Source organism: Lagopus muta, chromosome 2 (assembly GCF_023343835.1).
Source record: "Lagopus muta isolate bLagMut1 chromosome 2, bLagMut1 primary, whole genome shotgun sequence".
Classification (NCBI taxonomy): domain Eukaryota; kingdom Metazoa; phylum Chordata; class Aves; order Galliformes; family Phasianidae; genus Lagopus; species Lagopus muta.
Window position 1 is genome coordinate 108,685,344 of NC_064434.1, and position 16,169 is coordinate 108,701,512.

General features: G+C 46.1%; 1 long non-coding RNA gene across 4 annotated transcripts in view; it reads right to left on the reverse strand.

Annotated features, from left to right (window-relative positions):
- Positions 1-3,381: 3,381 nt before the first annotated feature.
- Positions 3,382-16,169, reverse strand: part of LOC125689408 (uncharacterized) — a 42,541-nt gene continuing 29,753 nt past the window's right edge. For 2 of the 4 annotated variants that reach the window (XR_007375249.1, XR_007375247.1), the window contains exon 3: positions 3,382-14,818. This is a non-coding gene — a long non-coding RNA (uncharacterized LOC125689408). The remainder of the gene's footprint in view (positions 14,819-16,169) is intronic. The other 2 variants (XR_007375250.1, XR_007375248.1) reach the window with 2 other exon arrangements.

Genomic DNA, 16,169 nt, shown 5'->3' on the forward strand with positions numbered 1-16,169 from the left:
CACAGCCTGCAAAGTACAGATGACTGAGTTCAAACTGCATCTTCACTCCCACCCTGTCCCTTATTTCTATGTTTACAACACAGTTTCTTGGATGACGGGGTGATTCCCATCCCAGGCTAACCTGTAAGTGTTGTGCACTACCAGAACCAAACATGACCACCCTGTGTCTGGAAGTTACTACCCACAGCATCATCATCACCATGACAATTCGTAGCCTGAGTGATGGCTGAAATGGTGGCCTTGTTCGTTCTGGTACCAGGAAAGCTGAAAGAAAACCCAGCCATAGGTCTCAAAGGCATTTGAAAAGAGGGAGTCAGAGCAGCTCCCATAGTCAGGCCCAGTTGTCAGCTCTCTGTTTCGCCTGAGATGTGGGATTGCTGAAGGAAAGCTTAGGCTCTGGGACTGATTTTCCATCTCCTGCAACACCTCTCACTTCCTTGCCTTCTGCTGTTTGGGCATCTTAATCACTGAGCCTCCTGCTCTGTAGATTCCCTCTCTTTAGAACCTTCACTCTCTGGCTCACCACTCTCTAAGCCTCCCACTCTCTGGACCTTTAGTCCCTGGACCTCCCACTCTCTCAACCTAAACACTCCTGGCATCACGCTATCTCAGCCTCTGCTCGCTGGGCTTCTTGCTCTGGACCTCCCATTCAGCTCCTAACTCAGCCTACATTCACTGATCCTCCCAGTTTCTGTTCCTACTGCTTTCATGGCATCCCTTCTCTCAGCTTCGTGCTTGCTAGATCTCTGATTTCCACAGCTTCCATCTCTTTTCTCCTGCCACTCTCAGTGTCCAGTCTCATGACCTCTCAGTGCTGGTCTCTTATTTTCTCAGCCACCACTCTCTAGGCTTCCCCTTTCTAGGCCTTTCACTTGCTAGACCATTATTGTGTCATTGATGCTGCTGTAAGACTTGGATAAGACATTGCTGCATAATTTCTTTGAAACAAGAAAAAGGTGAAGCCCTTTAGAAATACATACAACAACTGAAAGCATCTGTTGACACTTGTAGTGAATAAAATGAATCAGTGGCTGCCCTCTTAATAAAGGCTGATTTTGGAACCAGCACCTTTTTGTAGCCTTTCTTTAACTGGAGCAGAGGAACAAAGTACAAAACTGATAAAAACAATGCAAGAACTGTGGCCCTCCAGGAGAGATTAAATACATCAATAGAAAAAAAAAAGCATGATACAAATTCTGGATTAAACTCTAAAAGAGTCTGTGAGTAATGGAAGGTTGAAGTATTAATCTTACAATTATGTCCTCTCATTAGAAAGAATATATTATGGCTGGGATTTGGGGCAAAACACCAGGGAATGGGGTTGGAAAACTAAGGAAAAAAAACCTTGATAAAACAATTAAAATGTACCACACAAAGGAATTAAACCTGTCCACAACGGAGTTCCTGAAAAGCAGCACTGTGAGATGATTTATACAAACTACTGCAAGAAAAAGTCCTAGGCCAGGAAGCCATAAAGAAGCAAATGCTGGAAACCACAGAAAGTGATACGTAACACTGTCCACAGCATGGCAATTGAGAGACGTGAGGAAACATGCAGTGGTAGCCAGAGTCAATGGAGGTAGAAAGGGAAAAGTAAAATGCATCAGCAGCAGCGTTAGCTCTGGAGAACCTGCTGGCACCAATCACCACTGTCGTATGATAGTGTGTGGATGTGTCTAGGGAGAAAAAAGATTGTCAGTGAGTCCAGCAGCGATGCATAAGTCATTGTGAGGCTGATTGCAGCAGTATTAGAGAGAGAGGAAAAAAAAGAAGAAGAAGAAAAAGAAAAGAAAAAAAAAACACAAGCAATATGAAAATCAAATGTTAAATCTCAAAAGATACAGCAGTAATGGACTTCTAACAAGTACATGCAGGACATTCTTCCACAGGGCAGGAGGGACAACTCCAAGAAGAATGCAGAAAACTCTAAGATGTGGGGAAGTATATCTGAAGAAGATGACATGGGCCTCTTATCCTTATGAACGGGTGTTTCTGTAGACATGTGAAAAAAGAACGTTTCCTATTGCCTACAGAGATACTGCTAGAAATTGGGCTAATACAGAGCATGTTGTGTTGGACATGTCCTGAATGTTCCTGTAAATCATGCTCAGGACCCCCTTGGGAACTCTTTCCTGCAGTGCTGTTTGAATTGTGTTTAGCTCCTGCAGCATTTCATGGAAGCATGCAATTGGCAGTGTAGAGGTCAGGCTCTGCACAGGTGCAGGTCGCATCTGTGCCTGATGGCCCAGTGGCACTAAGCTGCAGAAGAAACAGGAGTTTAAACAGATTATAGATGTGACATTTAACACTGAAGTCTACAGATCCCAGCAAAGAACAGAGAAACTCATTCTTTTCAAACTATAATGCCAAAATCAAGACCTGGCCTTCATTCAACAGGAATACTAAGAAAAACACAAAGTTTGTTGAGACAGAAAAGACTCTTCTGGACTCATCATCCACTGAGACACAAATTTTGTTGCTTTAGTCACCAGTGCTAACATGGGGAAAGAGCTGTGCATTGCCAAGTGGATACCAGCAACCTCAGGGACCTGCACCCCCTAACACACAAGAACTCAGCTTGGTCAAGGTGTATAGATTGGCCACTGCTGCACCCAGGAATGGGAGTTGGTGTAGCAGCTTTCTGAGCTCCATGGAAGCAGTGCCTTGGAAATGCTTTGAATGAGATGATTTCAATGGCTTCCAGCAGGAAGAGAGAACGTGTCAGAAGTCGGTGTTCTTCCTCGTAAAGCCGGGCCAGAGGAGTGTGGTGAGGCAGCCGAGTGTGGACAAGATGCAACCAGAACTCATTAACTCACCGCTATGGTGCTGCCAGTGCCTCCAGGGAGACCACACAGCAGCGCAGAGCACCTCAGAGACTAATTGAACACAGTTAATTATTACGTGGTTTAAGATACATTTGCATTTCTTTACTGTGCTTGTGTTTGTTGTAGTTGCTCTTGGCTGGGAGAAGGTAACTTACAGAAACTTTGAAAAGAGCAATTCTGAAGGGACTTTTGTGTCAGCAGGGATTGAGATAACCCATGACTTTGCCACCTCAGACACCTCCAACCTCTTCATTGCCTGCTGGCATGGGAGGAGAGCCCTGAGGGCTTTTGAGGATGGCAACCTGCCCCTGGTACATGATCCTGCAAAAGCACAACCAAAAGGGATGAGACCCATGCCTCCACAGACAGGAAAGAAATTTCTGCTGGAATCAACAAAATAAATAAACTGGCAGCAGAATCACAACCCTCCCAAAAAGAAGCAGCCTCTAAGTATGGCCATGGAGCTCTAGGTTTTAGCTAGCCTAAAGACTGCGTTAGCTGGAAGTCTGCTTAGAAACATCACCTTTGTCAGTATGAGTTGATTCATGCCTTTGCACCAAGATCTACATACTGCTGTGGTTTACACAGAGGAGCAGAAGCACAAGGCACAGTGGAGGATGCATTCGTGTGATTGCCATTTGCCTGAGATTGTATGAACAGTAAAATTTAGTGAAAGGGGATGGAAATTAAACACTGAAGTGATGGGGAATGCTTGCGTGCGTGCTTGTGAAGCCAACACACAGAGGAGTTGTGTTCCAAACTATCTGGAGTTTTTAAGTCATTCCTCCAGAGTATTTAACTCACATTTTCACTAGCCTGGCTCTAGCTCTGAACGTGGAGACCAAGAGATCTGCTCCACGGGGAGTTAATTCCTGGCACTCTGGTCTATACATGGTACAACTCTCCAGACATTAACGGTGTTATCCCTGGGGATAAATTTGGCCAACTGCATCTACATCCAGCCTGGATGAGCAGGAACGGCTTTTTTTGACTCATAGAGATGATTTGTGCCAGCTCCAAATTTGGCATTGAGCCTTTCTCTTTGTTCTGTGTATAGTTAAATAGACAAGATGAAAAAGCCATGACTAATTAGACTGTTAAATTAAACTGCTTTAAATTTATTTTATGTGATGCATAAAGTTCATAAAACGAGGTACTCAGAGTAGTATCAATGACCTTTCTCCAGAAGCTGCAGTCCACCCGGATACTTTTTTGAACCAATTGGCTGAAAACTTGTGGATTTCTTAACACCTTTTATTCCCTCACTGCCACTTGTAAACCTGAAGGATTTATTTTTATCAGTCCCTCACCCACATAATGACTTTAAAATTCCTTAGGTTCATACCTTAAAATATAGCTGGGAATTAGAAGTAATGCCAATTAACAAGTCAAGGCTCAAAGGCACTGATGGAGTTAGCTTGCACTTCTCCCTGGAAAACTGTCATAAGTATATACAGGAATCTGCACACCTCTGGGTTTTGGTGCGGAGCTCTGTCTGTTGGAAAGAGCCCTGTCAGTGCAGCCCTGAGCCAGAGGGGAAAAGGCAGTTTTGGGGAAATGCCCCAAAAGCTCCATCCCCAGCAGCCTCCCACACCTCTGTCTGGGTGGGCTAGGCAGGCGTGTCTGCATTGGGGCTACCTTCACAATGCTGGAAGGGAAGATTGCATACTCCATGTATCAGCTGATTCCTGGATCTAAAAACCCTGAACATGAGACAGACAAAAACCCCTTATCTGATATGCATGAGTTACTCTCATTCCTGTTTACTGGGCACACACATAAAAGGTGATTTGGTGAGACCTCAGGAGCGTCTGCTTCAGGATTTGGCACATTAAGGAGTCCTGAATTTAGTTCCCAGGTCTGTCAGTGTCTTCGGGCAAGTTATTTCACTTTCCTCAATTCCATTTCCTTGTTGGTGGCAAAGTGGTGCTTGCAATATAAAGTAGTGCTCTCTCCCTCCAGCCATGGAGCTTTGTTTGCTGTTCTGGAAATGCTGCCTTTACTTTTCAGGGGTGGGACAGGGGAGCTGGAGAAGTAAACAGTAAACAGAGTCATTTGGGGAGAGGGACTTGCCTGAGAATTTTGGCAGCGAGCAAGTTTTCTTTTATCTTACCACGAGCTCCTTCTGTGATCCTATTATTACCAACACCTAGGCTGTCAAAGGCCTGTTCCTGTTTCACACTTCCTTACAAGTGATGCTGGTTATTTACACCCCAGCTCCAGGTCTGGGCTCTCTCCGCATGCCATCGTCCTCAGTCGTGGTGCCCCCAACCCAGCCCACACAAGGTTCTGCCTGCACGTGCTTTCTGTGGGAGCTGCTCACAATGCAGCAACACGACTGCTGCCTGGGAGAGCCCTGCCACATGGGACGAGGCACGTGCTGCACACAGCTTGGCACCTGTGGAAGAAGTGTGAGTGGTGAGATGTTTTCTTGCAAGCCTCCAGTTGCGTATTGTGGCTGCAGCATCCTGTGCTCCACGCTGCACTTCTCTTCTTTGCACTCCTTTATTTGGGAACGATGTATTTTCATCAGAGGTGTGAATGCCTCTCCCTCTGCAGATAATCCTGCCCACCAGAGGCCCACAGACGCTGTATTGCTAAGCAACACTTGGCAAAATGCATGCCAGGTTGTGTGGGTCTCTCGTGATGTTTCACAGAAGCATTGTCGTTTCCAGCTCTGGCATTGTTTCCAGCATTTTGGGTGTCAGTGTTCCTGAAAACTATCACAGAAAGGATGTTTATTGAACTGTCAGAGGGTGAATGATTGACACGAGGCACAAGTACTTTTCATGTTCAGGTTTTGGCATGCCACAATTGGATTATTTCCTGATAAATGCCATCCAATTCTACCAGATGGACCACTGAGAAATATGCCAACCTGTGTGAGAAATGGAGTAGATGCTCAGTGCCACTTATTGGTGATGTGTGCTTCTCCAGCCTATCCCTTTTTGTAGCTGCAGGGTGTTTTACTGAAGCAGTGGCTTTTGTGATGCACATAATTAGAATGGCAAGGCAATTGTCATCATGGGAAAGGGAAGATTTCAATGCACAAATTCGATTTCCATCATCCAAGCACAGAAGTGCATTACCTGTTCCTCTTCTCTTGGATTAGTGCATGCTCTGCAACTTGTGCACTGGAGATCCACGAACTTTGAAAGTCAGGAATTTCTCGCATATAAATAATTTCAATAAACAAATTTTCTGCTTTCCCACTCATCTTGTCCTAATGGCTCATTCTCAGATCCAAATGCAATAGCAGGACTGTAAGAGCAGACGTGTTGTAACAGCACCCCGAGTTTATCAAACAGCAGAATCTGTGGCAGTGAAGCTCAGCAGGGAGCAGGTGGGATCTGCACTCCCAAAATGGTGGAGCAGAAAGGGGCAGTGAGAGGGCACAGTGCACCCAGGGAGATGGCAGCGGGGTGTTGCCTTGAGGCTGCCAAATGACTCTGGAGCTATTTGAGGTGTGTGCTGAAAGGGACTTAGAGGCAGAGGAAGCCTATCCCATGAAGCAGTGCCTGTGCTGAGCACAGGGGAAGGCAGGCTGCCTACACACCCCTTGTGCAGACACGGGTCAGAACCTGTTAAACAGCACAGAAGCTTTGCTTGAGCTCGGCTTGGCAAGGCATCAGGGAGAGAGCGGCCTTTTGCAGTTCGCTTGGGGTGACATATGATGACATCCCTAATTCTGTAGGATGGGAAACTGCAGGACCATGAAAGTGCGTTTTTTTTTCTGTCTAAGCCAAACCAAATAGTGAGACAAAAGGAACATTAAGTTATCTATTCCTGTACTCCTTGGCACTTTAATATATACATAAAAAGCAGAGCCTTTGTACTATAGCTAATGAGCAGAAGTGAATAATGTGGTATAATTAGCTCGCTTTCTCAGCCTGCTCTCTCAGATACCTCAGCACCCTTCTGACAACGGTGTGGCACAAGTGGTGACTGGTGCCTACATCTCAGATTTACCATCACTTCATTGTTCTGCACTAACACATTTTTCATCTTGGCCATTATGAGGCCTTTCCCCATTGCACTCATTTCTGCAGTTCAGCCACTGCCTCTGTCACAGCTGGCTCACAGGAGACGCAGCTTGGATGGCAGCTCCAGAGGAGAGGCTGTTACTGCACCATCGCCTCCCCAGAGACCTGCGGTCAGACCCTTGCTGCGTGCACGCATGCACACCGCCTAAAAACACATCTGGTCACAGCGCAGGCTGCCATCACCAAAAATAATGCACAGAGCAGCAAGCAACACTTCTCAGATGTTAATGAAGGCCTTCAGCTTGCAGTGATTTCTACATCAGCCGAACTCCTTTTCTCACTAGGGTGCAGCGATCCTGGAGCTACCAATACCTACAGTTCACAGAACAAGAAGGAAAAAGAATTGAAATAACAAAGCTGTCAGCAATCTGGAATTCCAGAGCAACACTCCAAATTATGGTCTTTTTGGTTCTGCTCTTCCTACGAAAGGGGGTTGAGAAACAAACCGATGATGCACGGCCTTCGAACAGACAGCTCCAGCTCCAGCTCCCTGAGAGTGTCCTGTGCAGCAGCGGCACCAGGACAGTAACTAACACTGTTACTGTGGCTTCTTGGTAAGCTTGCAAACCAATTCAAAACCAGGAAAAAGTCCATTGGCATGCATGCCTTAGCATGAAGCACACAAATGTAATGCTGCTGGTTGGGAGAACTTCAGAATTTCCTCAAAGTATGAACTTTAATTCAGTTCTTTCTGGCATAAACTTTTTCATCCCATTATGTCAAAAACTGTATTACCCATCCATTTGTCTGTCAGAACTATTCCCCCTGGGCCCATATAGCAGCGGCTCTTCTATTCTAAAGCTTCCCATTACATCTTGCTATCAAGAGTCACAATTCTCAGTGAAAGTCTCTGGTGATTTTTGACAATGTTTTACAGTGAACTAGGCCAGGAGCCTCAGAGTTAAAGGAAATCTTCCATCCTGGCAATGAATATGTAATAGGCATTACACGGTGCAGTATACCAAAAATGTAAGGTTCATTAAGCCTTTCTGAGGCGAGAACCTCCGTGTAGCTCTGAATGAACCTGTCTTCATGGTGGCATTAGCAAATGATATTTTGGGCAAGGAAATATTAATACTCTGCATTAAGGAACAAATTTGTTTAAATATTCTGTGGCTCTGCGTGGATGCAGATGATCCAGGAATAAATAAAAAGTGAATAGTTGTCCAACTTTATATGTAAATTGTCTTTGTCTTATGTGCATAAGAAAGCTCTTCGCTACTAAATTCCTCATATTAACAAGCGGGAGTGTAACTAATATATAAAATAAAGTCATTCTCTTTAATGAGAATGCTAAATATTTTAAAGAAATGCACAGCTATGAAATATTGTCAAGGGCATTTTTATACTTAAGTTTAAGAACACTTATGACTTAACCGTTGAATAATTTAACACATTCAGCCTTGAAGTACTATTTATGTATGTTTTTTAATGTTCATACTTACGTCGGCTTTTCTTTGCTAAGGATTTAGGACCTTTGATTTCTGTTTATAAAATTTACATCTTTAATCTCCCAGCTCTGTGCATTTTCCCACTCAACTCTTGCAACAATGTAAGCAGAAAGAGGAGCTAAAAGCCTCCTGCAGCTCAGAGCAGGGATTTCACTGAGTATGAGGACAGACTTGAAGGAAATGAGCTCCAAGTGGAAAACCTATATAAACAAGAGCCTCCCGTACGATGGGGATGGGGGATTTGCTCACAAGTTCATGAGCTCTGAGAGGCAAGAAAAGCCCTCAGCGCCCACCACAGCTGCACCACATCATGAGGAAAATCTGTGGGTGGGGGATGCGGGTGGGCTGGGGGTGCTTCTGCACCGAGCTCTGCCCACCATCACCTGTGTTGGGCCAGGGGTAGCTCTGAGCGCTTGAAGATGCCCAAATGTTGAGGGGTTTGGCTGGCCGCCCCAGGCAAAGGTACCGTGCTGTGGGTCTGCATGGAATTTGCCCCCAGGATAAACAAAAATATTGGCCAAACAGCTTGCAGTATATCTTGTCACCTTTCATTATGGTATTTTGCAACACACTGATGCTTTGTGGCACAGCAGATGTCACTCGACATGTCGTACACTGAGCAGTGGCTTTCAGGAATGTCTGAGATGGGCTTCTTTCAGACAGCAGCATCCTGACCCGCCATGGGGCCGCTAGCAGGTAGCGCTGAGTGCAGTAGCACCAAGGCCAGAAGGGCTGGCTGCAGTGCACAGTTCTGACTCCATGTCAGTGTTATGTGCTGCACGCCACAGGCATGGAGACAGGCAGGTCATGTAGTGCAGTGCGATGGATGAGCTGCTGCTGAGCTCTGCAACTGCGCAGCGATGGGCCCCTCAGCACCCATTCTGCCTCCAATAGTCATTGCTTGCCAGTGTCCCAATGCATTATATATATATGGCATGTTTATGGTATAAAGAAAGATGAATCTGAATATCACAGACCTTGGGCTCAGAGGATGATGAGTTTGGGAGGAAAGCAAGTTGTTCAAGGGCAAAGAAAAATAAAGTTAGTAGAGTTTTGTCAAAGGGAATGATACCAGGCTGCACTACTGCACATTGAGAGATCACTTAGGTAGGAAGACAGAAGGAGAATGCTGGGATTACAAGCAGGAAGCACCACCTATTTCGGTGCAGGGATGTCTTCCAAACTGGAAGCTGCATGCAGCGGCCCCTGGCATGGCTAGGCAAGTAACGCCAGCAGTGTGGATGCTGCTTTAAACAGGCAGATGGGCAGGAGCTGACACAAGGAAACTTCCCTGGCAGCATGGGGCCAGATGGTGTTTGGTGCTGAGTCTCCCTGCCCCAGCTCAGCACCACTGTCACATAAGCATGGATCAGGGTGCTCGACACAGCACTGGTGCCAGGAGGAGGTGTCTGATCTGCTGACAGTAACCACTGCACTCAGCCTCTACCTGTCAGCAGGTCCATGCTAGGAAGTTCCACAAAAGCAGCATTAAAGAAAACATTTTGAACAAACTGAGAGAGAATTGGAGAATTAAAACACCTGTTACCTTCCTTAAATTAAGTAACTCTGCACATGTCCTTGGGATGTCAGCAAAGGGATCCGGCAATCTCAGCAGAAAGGCACCGTTGACAAGAGGAATTCAGGAGGAGAAGCATGCTACAGCTTTACAGCTAATACACAGCTGTAATGCACAGCTCACCATCTTCCTGGGCCTCGCTCCTTTATAGAACACCTAAAGCTCTGGGTCCTGTAGCTCCGAGGACCTCCTTTCCATGTGTGCCTCCTGTGAAGCTTTATTTCCCTTTGAAGACCAGTTTCTGTTGTTTGGGTTGTTGTGTTTTTTGGGGGCTTTTTTGTTTTTGTTGTTAAGAATATATTTAGGCAGGCCCTGGCCGTTACCCTGCAGAGAGCTGTGGCCATCAGTCACTCAATAACTGCTTGTGAGGTTCACCAGACAAAGGGTTAGTGCAGCTAGTACCACAATAATGTAGAAACAGAAATATTACAAAGTAAAGGCTTATAAAATAATAAAAATTCTACTTAGTTCAGATACCTCCCTGTGCCTTTGGCAAAATACCTTAAGCATTCCACATAAGGCGGGCATTGTCTTTATAAGATGGCACCTCATAAAATGATATTAAATATCACCAACGGGGCTTCATATTTCATCCAGCAGGGTTTAGGCCAGACATGTTCTATATCACACATTATTAGAATGACATCTGCTTTGCAAGTTGTGTACCCAGGAGCATACCTTGATAACTCATTTCAGCACTCATTCTCGAGGCTTCTGTGGCTTCGCAATACCTAATATGTTTAACTCATTTTGAACAGAAGTCTAAAGCCTGTCGTGGCCCTCTGGCCAAAACTGTAGCTGTCAGGCAACGGAGTCGGCTATCAAACGTTGCTCATTTATCATTAGTGGTGATGCAGCTGTACAGAGAAATGTACCCACTGAAGTGAAGGGCTGTCAGTTGTTCCCTGTGTAATACTTCTCAACAGGGCATTTCTCCATGGGTGTACAGCTAGTGCACTTCACTACTTCCCCATAGCACAGAATTTATAGTAGCAGGGAGATGGGGAACACATTTTCATTTGAATTTGTCTGCCACAGGACAAATCAGGCAATCATCGATAGAATCCCTAATCAGAGGGATATGAGGAGCTGTTTACAAACATAGGCATGCGCACTTACAAGTGTGTGCACACACATGTGGCTTTCTTAGCATGCTCCCTAAATGCCTATGTGTGTAGTTCAGAATTGGCACGTGTTCCACATCCCAGCCGCTTCCTCTTGACTCCTCATCTCTGCGAGAAGGCCAGCATGTGCCATTTAGGCTTCAAATTTCCCCATCAATTCTCGAACACGTGCTACCCTGAACTCTGCTGTCCCCAACTCTGCTCCCCAGGGAGGCAAACAGCCCGATGAGATCTGTAGGAGAGATCTCCTGGCTGCAGACACTGCCGCCTTTATTCACAGAGGCAAAGCGTGGCCATAGGCTGGGAAAGCACCACAGTTAAGATCATATCTTTAGGCTCTTTGAACCGCTGCAGCATGCGAACATTTGTACACAAGAACTATGAAAGAAGCGTGACACAAACCTCTGCTTTTTCGCTTATCTGTGTCTGGGTGAGATACCGAGCAGGAGACCGACGCCGGTGGCAGAGCAGGGTTCCTCCGCTGGGTTCCTCCTCTGCAGCCCATGAACCAGAGGAACCTGACCATTGCTTTCAAGGCATTCACACAGCTGCAAAGACTTCAAAAGTGAGCATTTATAATCAGGAATCCAAACCCACTTCCGGCAGACAAATAAATTGTTAGCAGTTGCTCCTATATTACATTCTGACCTCAGGCCACTTATGCCCAAGTTGCTGGAAAGCAGAGATGGTCCCAGCACTGTGCACTGAGGACATGGCTTTGGTTCTCTGAGCAAGAAGTAGCTGCAAATATCAGTGCTCTGAACTGTTTGACCGTGAGCAGATACTATGAGAAACCCTAATTTTCTCCCCAAACTGCTGGCCATACCAGACTTGGTCCCAGTTCTCAACACCCCCATGAATTCTGCCACTGATAATGTTACCTGGTTAACAAAGCAGCAACTGAACCACTTTGCACATATGATGATACATTTCTAGAACGGGCTGCCCAGAGAGATTGTAGATGCTTCGTCCCTGGAGGTTTTCAAGGCCAGATTGGATGGGGCCCTGGGCAGCCTGGTCTAGTATTAAATGGGGAGGTTGGTGGCCCTGCATGTGGCAGGGGGGCTGGAGATTCATGATCCTTGAGGTCCCTTTCAACCCTGGCCATTCTGTGATTCTGTGATTCTGTGAGGTATAGAAACGCGGTGACCCAAACACAGCAGTACTTCCACAGCATGGCAGCCAGTTCATGGTTCTCGTCTATAATAGGATGAGTAATACAAAAAAGGAGGAATAACACAGACCTGAACTGCAGAACAGACAGCATGGAACTGCTGTGGGAAAGGCTGCTCTGCCTGAGCCAGGAGCCAGCTTTACACTCTGGGGGGGGTTCCCCTGGGAAGGGGCTACAAGTCCCACCACCCATCTCCTTTATCTCAGGGTCAATTTTTTCTCCTTCTCCCCACTTCTGAGCATGACACACTCTTCAGGGCTGGGACTGTCCTGGCCTGGTCCTCCTACCCTGCCTCCTGAGCTTTGTATTACTTTGGAAATACCAGCATATTTCATGAGCATCAGAAAATGAACACAGCAGAAAGGAAGATGATGAATGGCAAGCTTTTCCTGGCAGACATGAGCTATAAAAAAAAGATCCTGATGTGGTAGAACAGGTTTAACCAACGAGGTTGGCCAGAAACGCAGTGAAACAGGCTTCAGTGTGAAAATGACACCACCAGATTCATAAAAGGCAGAAACAGCAAACAAATAAAAAAAATGAGGCCAACTGAACAAGCAGCTACTTGGGACACAAATGGATGCTATGGGAAGTGGGAACATGCACTTTTTTCCATGTGATGTCCTTCCTGTACAGGGTCAGGCTGGGCTCACTGTGTGCCACAGGGCAGGGCTACAGCTGCAGAGCCCTTCTGGCTGACCTCATGCCTTATGCATCCCCTTCTGCTTTTGGAGCCCCATGCACTCACAGTACCATGGGTCTGTGCCCACTGCTGTGGCCCACAGTACAATCAAAATTATATACATTCATACGTTGGCTTCTTTATTTCATCAGGGCAAGTGCGGAAGAGCATGGCAAGGCTGTACTGAAAGTGATTTCAGCATTTTATTGCTAAACCAGCAAAACTCACCACTTGAACATGGCTTCTGCTCTTTCATTTTCAACCAAACCAAAGATGGACAGAATCCATCTTTCCAAGTCGTAAGAGACTTACATAAAATCCCTGGGGCCTCTCCTCAAAGTAGTTATGGGAATTAATTGCACTGTGCTCATACCGGGGCTAAGCCTCTCCCTCTGCCATACTCCTAGCTGCATCTGGCTCAGAGGGCAGGAACATCTCAGCACAGACTTTTGAAAAGTCCTTTTTGCAATATTACATGCTAGCCAAAGGTATAGCTTCAGTTCTGACTCCCAGGTGCAGCAGGGACTGGAGATGCAAGCTATTGGCCCACATAGGAATTGGCCACAGCTGAGCTCTGTGTGCTGAATGGTATGCCAGGCTGCAGAGGTCAGAAACGCTCCTAGAGAGGAATGTCTCTCTCAGGGGTATGTCCCTTCCCAGCTCCTGGACAATAATTTCTCCATCATGTCCTGGAAGATAGCTGTGACTGATCAAGGAGCCTTTACCACAAGGCTGTGTGCACACCGCCAGAGATGTGAGATGGGCTGCAGGAGGAGTTCTACACTTGGCAAGGGGGACAACCTGTGTTGAATCTTCCCCCAAAGGGGGGGAAAGGATGCTCAGTGTCCATCCATGGGTCTCCTGTGAGCTTTGAGCTCTTCCCTCCTACTCCCCAGCCAAAGGCCACCTCTGCTGCTCCCACATGGGTGTCTGCACTGGGCTGCAGTGAGTGACCTCTGCTCACTGCTTCCACTCAGACCAGGTGCAGTGCTGTACCCTGCAGCACATGGCCTGGCACTGTCCTTTGCGAGCTTTTCACACCGCTCTGTAGGCGCCTGTAAGCAGTCAGGATGCACGGCTCTGCTCAGCACCTGTGCACTGGCTCATGTGAGATTACAGCAGCATCTGAGCAAGGAGAGCTGAATTCAGGTTGCCTTGAGTGACTAATTTCAGACTAATCTGTTCCTGTAAAGGTACCATGTCTTCTTAGCATTACTTTGCTTCCATCTGGAGACCCATCCTTCTTCTCCTTGCTCTCGCTGTAAGCCCACTGCACTCCAAGTGCCTCTCTTTCCTACTCAGATGCCTTCCACTCTGCAGGCAGCTCACTACCACCGACCCCTTCCAAGTTGGGACAAAGAGTCTCTGTTCCCACCTTGTAGTTGCAGCCCCATGGTTGACTGGGAGCAGTGAGCAGAGAGGCAGCAGAGGCAGCAGTCAAATGCTGGTGGCAAGCTGTGCTTCTGCCTCCCCAGCTCCACTAAACCCATCTCCAATGGTAGGTGGCTGTGATCCCTCCGCCAGGGTCAGTGTTCATTTAGCATAAGCTTCAGAGCACTGCTCTTTCCCACAGCTCTTCAAAGTCTGCATTCTGATGCAGCTGGTGAGTCAGAAACAGATTAGTCACAGGGGAGGTTCATTCTTGCCCACAGAAAGTCCAGCATGAGTAAGGACAACACAGGAGCAGCACAAGCCTATTTTGGTTCAGGCCAATGACTTACATCTCATGCATCCCAGAGTGCTGCTCTGAGCATCAGGGCAGGATGGGCACACAGCCAGCTCCGTGCTGCTCTGCTGACACCAAGGACTTTACCACCATCAAAGCAGAATGGGACTGGCTCATCTCAGATGCCCTTCTACACACCAGGTGCTGAAGAGATCTCCATCAATCACACACAACTGGTGCATGGAATGCTGCATGTCTTGTTGAAGCTTCCAAGTCTCTAGCCAAAGCAAAATGAGAAGTTAGGTGACATCTGGGCTCAACTGAGGCTACAGCAAAATGTTCCTGCAAGGCTACAGTTCTACTCTATAGTGATGAGATGGTAAGGGTGTCTAATTTCCCTAGATACCTACCAGTCACAGAGCAAGTGCTCTCTAAATTACCAACAGGAATGTTTAAATGCAAAAGCTTAATTTTCAATTTCATACAGAAAATATAATGTCCAGAAGTGACAACACACTTCTCACTGGGAAACTGGCTGGTGTTAGGTTGCCATGCTAAATTTCAGCTAATTTTTTTAATGAGTTTACATTGTGGATGTAAAATCACTGCAGTAGTTGTCACAGGTTTGTAGGATGCTTACTCAGAACCTGAGCTTCTGAAATGAGATATTTTCATTCATATTTTAAAATTCCATTCATTAACAGGTGTATATAGTTTGACTTCTTCAAAGTATGCTGCAGACACAGTCTAATAAATCTCCAAGACACCTCACTGCATCTCCATTTTATAGATGTGGTGATTCGAATATATCCAAGTGAAATGACTTGCCCAAGGCTAATGAAGGAATCAATGTCAGAGACAGGATTAAAAGTAGAAAAATTCCTGGCCCCCAGTCTCATAACCTAACTGTGGTTCTGCATTTCACTCATATCAAAACAGGAAAGGGAAACACATATATTTTGAATATTGTGAAAAGCAGTCCATAGCAGATGGGCAGTCTGATGTTTTAAAATTGCTTTACCTATTGTCATAAAATAGCAATAATACACAGGATGTGGTTCTTGTCCAAGACTGTACCGAGGTGCAAACAGCATGAAGTCTGTCACTGGTAGCTCTCAGAGCAGCAGAAGTTGCACTAGAAGTATAAAATGAGCAGTTTCTGAGATGTCTTTCCTGCCCTGTTTCTTAAAACGAATTTCTTTCTGTGTATTTCAGTTGCCAAAACCTTCTTTGAAGCTGGTTAGTACCTGTTTAGTACTGAATACGCTGCAAGATACCTACTGCTGCATCTCAGAGGTGGGAAGAGGTCTGTAACAGCCATTTCTCAAATATGCAGGTGTTGCCCACCAACATTTTTTCACGGCTCTGCCCACCTGTTTGTTAGATGCTAACACAGGGCTAGGTGGTGCTGCTCAAATGTAACAGGAAGAACGAGCACCTGTCTAGTTGTGGGCAAGAATAAATTAAAAAAAAAAAAAGAAGAAGAAGAAAAAAAAAAGAAGGTACACTTGTGTCATTAAATATGGATGAGCAAGACTGAGTTGGAGACAGTAGGATATGGCTTGAAATAAAACCCCATGAGGGCCACACCCCCTAGTATGCCCAGGGCCATCCCTTTAAAGGTAGGA